This window comes from Cyanistes caeruleus, chromosome 1, assembly GCF_971803275.1.
Source record: "Cyanistes caeruleus chromosome 1, bCyaCae1.hap1.1, whole genome shotgun sequence".
Taxonomy (NCBI): domain Eukaryota; kingdom Metazoa; phylum Chordata; class Aves; order Passeriformes; family Paridae; genus Cyanistes; species Cyanistes caeruleus.
This window is the reverse complement of record NC_141701.1, coordinates 80115141-80123804: the sequence shown is the minus strand read 5'-3', so window position 1 is coordinate 80123804 and position 8664 is coordinate 80115141. Positions and strand designations below refer to the sequence as shown.

The following is an 8664-nucleotide window of genomic DNA, read 5'->3' as shown; positions in this document are numbered from 1 at the left end:
AATACAGAATATCCTTTGTTTGCAAATATATTCTTCAAGTTCAGAACTACCAGACAAAGCAGATAGGAGTTTCTCATCAAAGCGACATGTAATCATCCTCAAGAAAGCAAATTTACATTGTAAAACACAGAGTGTGACAGACATAAAACAAATGCACATTAAAAAATTTCAGTCTTTCAGTGAATTGAGTGAGGCATGTCTTAGATTATTTAAAAATGCTGAACATATTTGGTTGAGTAGAGAAGAGGAAATATTGAAAAATTAAATTTAAAAAAAAATAAATCCAGAAACAGAACAAAGAACGGAAAACAAACCCCAACAAATCAAACCCAGAAAAAAAAATCCAGAGTGGAGAAAGCATGCCCAAAGTAGAATAACTAACGATGTTTTTAAAGAGCCAACCAAAACTACATTTTTGAAAGAGAAGATGGAATGATATTATGAAAACAAAAGGCTGGTCTGCAACCTCTTAGCTATAAAATGAAAGAAAAACAGCAACACTCTTTCCTTTGACAACATTGTCATGCTTGAAGAACTCAATTTCCAAGTGCAATGCCTGCTAGGAAGAAGCTTTCAAGTAATTCTAAATATGAAGAAAAGTTTAAGGATGTAGTTGATACTTCATTAGGCTTTAATTGTGCACACATTATTACAATTAATGACAATTCCTCAAGATGAAAGAAGGTGAGAGGCAGTGAGAGTCTGCTTGTGAACAGGGGTTTCAGATGGGAAGTAGAAGATCTATGGTGAATTTCTAAGTGCACATACTCTCCTGGGTCTACCAAAATTCTGTGCCTCGAGAATATTAAGGGAAGAGTAAGTATACGGTTCCTGGTTCCAGGATAATATAATGATAGAGGCAGCGATGTTTGTGAGATTTTATGGAGTGTATTCCACCTTGTAAGAGAATGAAGGCATTAGTTTTAGACTTATGGAATAAAAGTGAAGGGATATATTTTACATGATGATGAAATGAACACATACCTCCTTTTCAGGAGGTATCAAGTGGCAAGTATCCTGACTATGTAAGATTATTTTAATTCGTGCCTTACGTTCCCCCCTTCTTTCCTTCCTCTGTATTACTTTCATAATGCGAAATTATCCTTCAGTCTTTTAAAAAATAATTATGAAAAAACCATCTCTGTAGAAGTTGTAGGAACCAGTCCTCACACTGAAGTGTAGTTCAGAAAATCACGACAAACTGGATAAATGCTGGTTAGGAATATTGTTCTTGTGGTATATGCAATGGAACTTTAGAACATTTTGTAATGGATTTTATGGAATCACCTTTCTTGGAGGATTGGAAAGGTGGGATATCTTTCTTTCAGGAATGGTTGAAGTGTTTTCAATTTTGTCTTTGGACAGATTATTTTTCAAGGTTATCTGATAAGTCTAGAGTTTTGCTTATTTGTTTGTTTAAGATCTACTGCAGAGGGAAAAAATTAATTGAATTGTATGGAGATAGGGAAGTGCTAGCACAGGAATTGCTTTTACACTGTTTTTGTCACTGTGTTTCCAGATACAGTTTTATTGCATGTAGATAAACTTTCAATTACCATTAACCAAAAGGGAAAATTTCTGCAGACTTTTTAAAATAATCTAGAATATCATGAAAGAAAACTATATAGAGAGACAGTGGTAAGCAAAGACAGTTGTGTAATGCTTTCTAATAGTATGAATAAACTTAAAAAATTTCAAAGTAGAGGAAAAAATAGTCCACTTATGCCTGTAGTTATTAAACTCATTAAAAATAAAAAAAAAAAATAAAGAACTGCAAAGTGTTAATCTAACCACAGAGTGGAGAAAAAAAAAAAAAAAAAGTGCTGCTTTGGAGGCTTTGTAACCTCTTTAAGGGTCATAAAGATATGAAATTCAGTAAGTCACATGTACCCAGTAGTGATGTACTGAAGATCCCATAAGGAAAAGAATTAAAAATGAAAACTCTGGTTTGTGTCTTTAAAAGGAGTTAAAAAGATTTTTAAGTGTGATTATTTCCTAGTATTTACATATGATGTTCAATTATTAGCTGTAGAGTCCTCAAAACATAACTAAAATTATCCCTTGAATTTAAGTATTTGTAGATACAAACAGATGTGTTAAATATCTGGATAGGATTTCACTCTCATTTGCAATTACCTTGCTGTAATAAGATTAATGATTTATAAATTCTTATCAAGTAAGCAAAAAAATCAAAATCCCATTGAGACTTTGATAATATCTGTATCAATGAAATGGAATTAAACTATTTTTTTAGTAAAAAAAATATTTTCTGAGTTTGACTTGATCTATCAAAATGGCAAGATAAACTGAATATGGAAATATATTTGATTTTTTAAAAAGTAGTATTAAGCACTATGGATTTAGGTTGCCAGTTTTCTGTTTTAGGAATACCTAAAAATCACTATAGATGAAGTAGTTGTTGGTCAGTTAACTGTTTCCTTTAGACACAAATACATTTATATTGTGTCATTTTTTATATATTATATATTTAAAATTATATATATATTTTTATATATTAAATTGATACACTATTGAGGTTGCTGAGAGTATTTTTTATTAATATTTTTTAAAAAAACACAAATATTTTGAAATATTGCTGAATTTAATTTACTAATTTTTTTTTCTAATAGTTTTCTTTATTTTTTTTCCTTCTATAACACCATTCTGTGCTGAGAAATTGCAGATTTTTCCAGTTTCAATAATTTATTTGGAACTGGTCAGTATTCATCACAAATCCTTTATCTGTGCTCTGTGTTAAGGGTGTTGATGACCACAGCTGGTTCAGAGTGAACTCTGCATCCTCATTTATCATAAAATGCATCAGCAAAAAGGAAACAACTTCCAAAAGAGGCAAAAGTTTATTTTCTTCTATTCGAGGTGATTACTTTCCTCACAGCCTACCAAAGGTCTTCATGGGCTGATATAAACCAGTGTATACCAGGCACTGTGGCTGTCCTGCCTTGTGAGTAAAGATATCTTTGACCTCAAGAAACATCTGTTACAGGGAACTATTGTGGTTAAACCCCAGCCAGCATCTAAGTACCGCACAGCTGTTTGCTTACTGCCCCCTCCCAGTGAAACAGGGAGGAGAAAAAAAGAAGTTTGCATTTTTAATCAAAAGTGAAAGGGAGAAGGACTGTTCTTCATTTACCATTATTTTTAATTTATTCTTTAACAGTTTAATAGTTTAAGCCTGCAGTCTAATTCATGTGTGCCATTACAACAGTTTGATTTTATCTTAGTTCATTTTGGCTTTGATAGGTGAAATGCTGGCTCATTTATTCCTGTAGGAACAGCTGTCCTCTGGAACACTGCAAGTGATGTATGAATTCATGAGAAGGGTGTCATGATTGTCCCTGATGGCCTAAGAGTGGAATTTAGATCTGTTCCAGGTATTCCCAAAAGATCTATGAAATTTATCAAAAACTTCAGGAACAGTATAAAGAAAAAAAGTATTATGTATTCTTTTATCTGGGATATGGAAGTTACTTCTCTGAGTGATGGCAGCTGAACTACAGCACTACAGCAGAAAAACATAACTCTTTTTTAACACCTATATAAGGTCATGTGAACATCATCTCATTAACTGGTTTTTTTTTAGTTTTTTTTTAGTTAGTTTGTGGTTTGATGGGGCTTTGTTTGTCTTTCTTTAGGTCATATTTTGAAATAGAAGGAATAGACAAATTGTTTTCTTACTTTGTCAGTGGTGACATGAGGCCAGGTTGGGTGGGGCTCTCAGCAGCCTGACCTAGTGAGAGATGTCCCTGCCCATGGCAGAGGGGTTGGCACTAAATTTATGGTTCCTTCCAACCAAATCCATTCTATGATTAATATTAATCTTTAGATCAGATAGCATGAGACCAAAAAGAGAAGCTTTTAGATCTAGATGGAGTTACAATACTTCTTACACTACTGTTGTTGATTTTATGAAAGCTGTGAAGACTGTACAGATATTTTTTAAAGTGTACAAGAAGATAAAATTAATTGCAATCTGCTTCCCCATTTTTGGACTTATGTCAGCAGTAGTGTTGTAAATAAAAAATAATCTTGAAATTAAAGCATTTAAGTATGTGCTAGACTTCAGACTCCTGGCTAAAATAATGATTAAATCATGATATAACTGAGTATGTGCTTAAGGAAGTTCCCTGTGCAATGATAAGATGCAACCACAGTGATAGCTATTCAGAGGGAAATACAGACAAGTACAGTAGGTTTGGGTTTGGTTGGGGTTTTTTTCCATTAAAAGTGATGTCTATAAGTTCTCTATTTCAAGTTGTTTATTAACATTGATACATTTAATGAAAATATATCAAAACTACAACTGGATTTTCATAGTCATGTGGTTGAAATTCATAAATCTATATAGGCAAAGTTATGTTCCAAAATGTCTACTTTTTAACGTCTTTTAGCACCTTTGTGAGTCTGACTTCAGATAGGTAATGATCTATAATGAAAATATGCAGTCTTAGCATATTTGATGAAAGTGTTTGTTCATTTGAAAGTCCTGTTTTATGTGTTTTGTGCCTGAAACTGGATATAACCCATTTTCTATTTTATGTCTTTTTTATAAAAATAATTAGCATTACAAAGGAAGAAACCATTCAGTCATCAAGATGTTCCTCATGAATGTTTTAATTTCACAGGGATAACACTTCCCTTTGGAAAAGAATTCTTCAATAATACTTCAATTAAGTTGAAGACTGCAACTAGGAAAAGTTCCATTTTTATACAAGAAGACCGAACTGCAATTTAGACTTTTTCATTATTGATCATGCTGTGTTATCTTGAGAGTTTGTTCTGTGTAGCTTGAAAGTGTACCAGCATTAATTTTTTTTTCCATTTGTTTCCATGGCTGATACAATGTCATTGTGGTTCAAAAAGCTCTGCTCCATCTTCCTTTAATACATCTTTAAAAAATGCTTGACTATTTGAAATAGATGTGATATTATATACTTTTCTTATCTGCCAAAACTTTGTGCACTAGTGAAAATGTACTTTAATGACAGTACAGAACAGATTGAGTTTGATTTTTAATATTTGGGCAGGAAAAAAGAAGAATAATATTTTCCCTCCTTTGAGTCAATGAACTGGGCACTGAAAAAACTGCAGAATACCCTTAACACCCACTGAAGGAACTGTGAGATAAGACTGCTTAATCCCACAGGAAAAACTAATAGTCACCAACTAGATTGTTCTCACCCCTTTCTTAAGATTTCTTCCCATATAAATTAGTGCTCATTGAACACAAATCATCTTCTGGCATTTCTGAGCCCACATCTTCAAAAATTTTTAAAATAAATTCTCCTTTACTTCCCTAGAATAATGTAGAATAAAACAACTACATTCTGATTTAAAAAAAAAAAATAAAAATCTAGTATTTTTAAATTCAGAAAAGCATTATTCCTTGCATTTATAGGACTTTCAACATTCAGGTAGGCTTTGAATGGATTGTTTAAAATACTTTGTTCTACTGTATTTCTTTTTATTACTGTTTTATCCAATCAAGTATTATCAATATAGTTCATGGGCTTTCTCGTGTAGTGAGCTGCAATAATACTTATAAGGAGCTGTATAGGTGTCAGACACTTTCTCATTGCTGATTGCATGACATTTTCCTATGTTTGTTCTGTTTGCAGGGACAGGAATACTGACAGGTAACTGCAGTTATTCCCAGCTTTATAAAGAAGTATGGGTTGGTTTGGGGTTGTTTTTTTTTTTGTTTTGTTTTTGGCTTTGTTTTCTTTTGTAAGTGAAGAGCGTGAGTTACTCTAATCTTCACTGGGATTTGATAAATTAAAATAATTTGGAACACCGTAATTTGTTTTCCTTTACTGCTTCAATCAATTTCCTTTTTATATTGCAGATGTACATATTTGTTTCTAAGATGATGATAGTGTGCTGTGTAAGGAGAGAAAACAGGTTCAGAGGAGCGCTCATGAGGGAAAAAAAAACATGAAAGAGGGAATGGATATTGGGTTTGCATGGGCAGGTTTTGGTAGTGGGGAGGACTACAGGGATCACTTCTCTCAGAAGCTGCCAGAAACATCCCCCGTGTCCAGTACAGTCAATGCCAGCCAGCTCCAGGACAGATCTGTAAGTGACCCAGACAAGACAATCAGAAATGGTGGTAATGCTCTGTGATAACATATTTAAGGAAAAAAAAATAAATATTGTGCAGATGTAATTGTATCCAGAGAAAAGGGGGGTGAGAATGTGAGGAACGTCCATGTAGACATGAAGGTGAGTGCAGACAGGAGAGGAGGTGTCCTGATGCTGGAGCTGAGATTCTCCTGCAGCCTGTGGTGCAGACCATGGTGAGGCAGCTGTGCCCCTCAGCCCATGGAGGAACATGGGGGTGCAGAGACCCATCTACTGTCCATGAAGACCCACACAGGAGCAGATGGATGCTTGAGAGGAGGCTGTGAATACATGGGGAACCCAGGCTGGAGCAAGCTCCTGGAAGGGACCTGCAAATCCATGGAGCAGATTTCCTGGTAGGAATTGTGTCCCCATGGGAGACCCACACTGGAGCAGCCTGGAGAAGTTCATGGAGAACTGTCTCGTGTGGGAGGGACATCACACTGGAGCAGGAGAAGGACTGTCCATGAGCAGTGGTGTTCTTAAGATATTACCTCTCAGTATCCTGCTCTGATTTTGTTTGTAATAAATTTGATTAATGTCTGTAATTTGTGTCTGTTTTGCCTGTGATGGTATTTGGTGAGTGGTCATTATTTCTCCTGGTCATTGTTTCAACTCATGAACACTTTGTTGCATTTTCTCTCTCCTGTCCAGCTGAGGAGGGCAGTGAGAAAGAGGCTTTGGTGGCATCCAGCCAGGGTCAAAACACTGCAATTTTTTGGTGTCAAAACCTGGGAAATCATGAGGATTTTGAGATAAGGATAGTTATCATGGGGGATAACGAGCAAAAAAAGTACTGAACAATGTTAGAGTGGAATGATTATGTGGCATTTTGGTTTTATTTTTGGTGAAGGGACAACAGGTAGATTTTGTGAAAATTATACACTTCCATTTGGTGGTGTGACAATGTTATTTTGGTTTTTATGGAGGGAGTTTTTATGTTGTTTTGGTTGGTTGATTTTGTTGATGCGAGTGAAGGTTGTGTGATGACTGTGGATTTTAATATTAATTCTTAAATATGGGATTTACAGAGGGGAGGGGTGGAAGCCCTCTCTCCTACTCCTCACCTCCCAGCAGTGCAGGCTGTTATGGGAAAATGAGCTCCATCTCAGCCAGACCCAATACAGAGGATATTCTGTGATGGACAAGAAGTATCATAGTTTCAAAGCCTAGCACAATTGGATTAAAGTGAATACATTTGAAAGATACCATTGTTCCTGGCAGAAAGAAACAGTGAGCAGTAACAGTACTTTTTTCAAAAAAAATCAATGAAAAACCTAACCATTAATTATTTTACCATGTATTTACAAATCAATTAATAGTTAAATTGACCAAAAAATATTTTATGAGAAAAAGAACCTAATTCAGTTTAAGAGAAGTGAACACAAAATCAGACATCAAATGATATTAAAAAGGATAATGACTCCACATCGTAGACGGTTCTTCTGTAGAGCTATTTTAAGTTAGTACATAGCATACCCTTTGGATGCTTTGTGGGAGCTATTTCTCTCATTTTATTTTTAAAACTGCACTAATTATCTGAGAAAATCTAATGTAGCAAAGCCTGACTTAATAAACATAATTATTATCTTTCCTCACTTTGCATCATTTCAGGAGTCTTGAGAGTAACAAACACATCAGAAAATCGATTTGTTCTCCTATAGTCTGTCTCAAAACATATTAATACATGTATAGATACTGTTCCTTTACATCAGAGGAAAATATTACCTTTGTAATTTTCCTTGTCATTGAGAATATTGTTTTACAGAAAGAACACAAAGGGAAACAAATCCTCCTGATTCCAAAGACTGAAATCCAGACACTGAAAAATGAAACATTTGGTTTAGTAGCCTTATTTTAAGAGTTGGTCAGGCTATTAAAAAATCAATTAATCTTAAGCCCTTCAAATACTAGATACTGAAAAAAATCTAGGGAAAAATCCTAAAATACCTGCACACATTCACACATTCCTCCCACTCAAGTCAACACTGGTCTTCAAACATAGTCTGCTTACTAAGAAATGTCTATGACATTGCAAAATCCTTCTTCAAAAAGTTGTCATGAACCATACTGATAATTCCAGATCTATATGTAAACACAGAGAAAAAAATAGATGTATTATCCCCTAAGAATCCCCCTAAGTTATTGATATTATACAACTAATGCCTAAAGAAAAAATAACTATTATTAATTTCTTTCTTTTTGCAAGGATAGTACAAATATTACTTACTTGATCCAGAGGGCAACATGCAATTACTAAGCACTGAAGGTATACAAATAAAACAGATTATTTTTGGAATCAATTATTTAACTAGAGGATTTATATAATTTTACACTACTTTTATTCTTTCTATCTAATCTAGCTATTTTCAGCTTACTCAAACATATAGTCTAGTATAGGCAGAAATAAGAGACATTCATATAGAAAGAATTGCACCATATAGAAAGGATTACATAACAAATATTTTTGTCTAACATCAGTTGAAATATTTGGAATTTAGGAAGATCACTGAAGACTTTTTTTCT

The 8664-nt window shown here is 34.1% G+C and overlaps 1 long non-coding RNA gene across 1 annotated transcript; it reads left to right on the top strand.

Annotated features, from left to right (window-relative positions):
• Positions 1-698: 698 nt before the first annotated feature.
• LOC147655649 (uncharacterized) lies at positions 699-5817 on the top strand. Its single transcript, XR_015289618.1, has 3 exons — positions 699-816; positions 3262-3392; positions 4644-5817. It is a non-coding gene; the product is annotated as an uncharacterized LOC147655649 (long non-coding RNA).
• The last annotated feature ends 2847 nt before the right edge of the window (positions 5818-8664 follow it).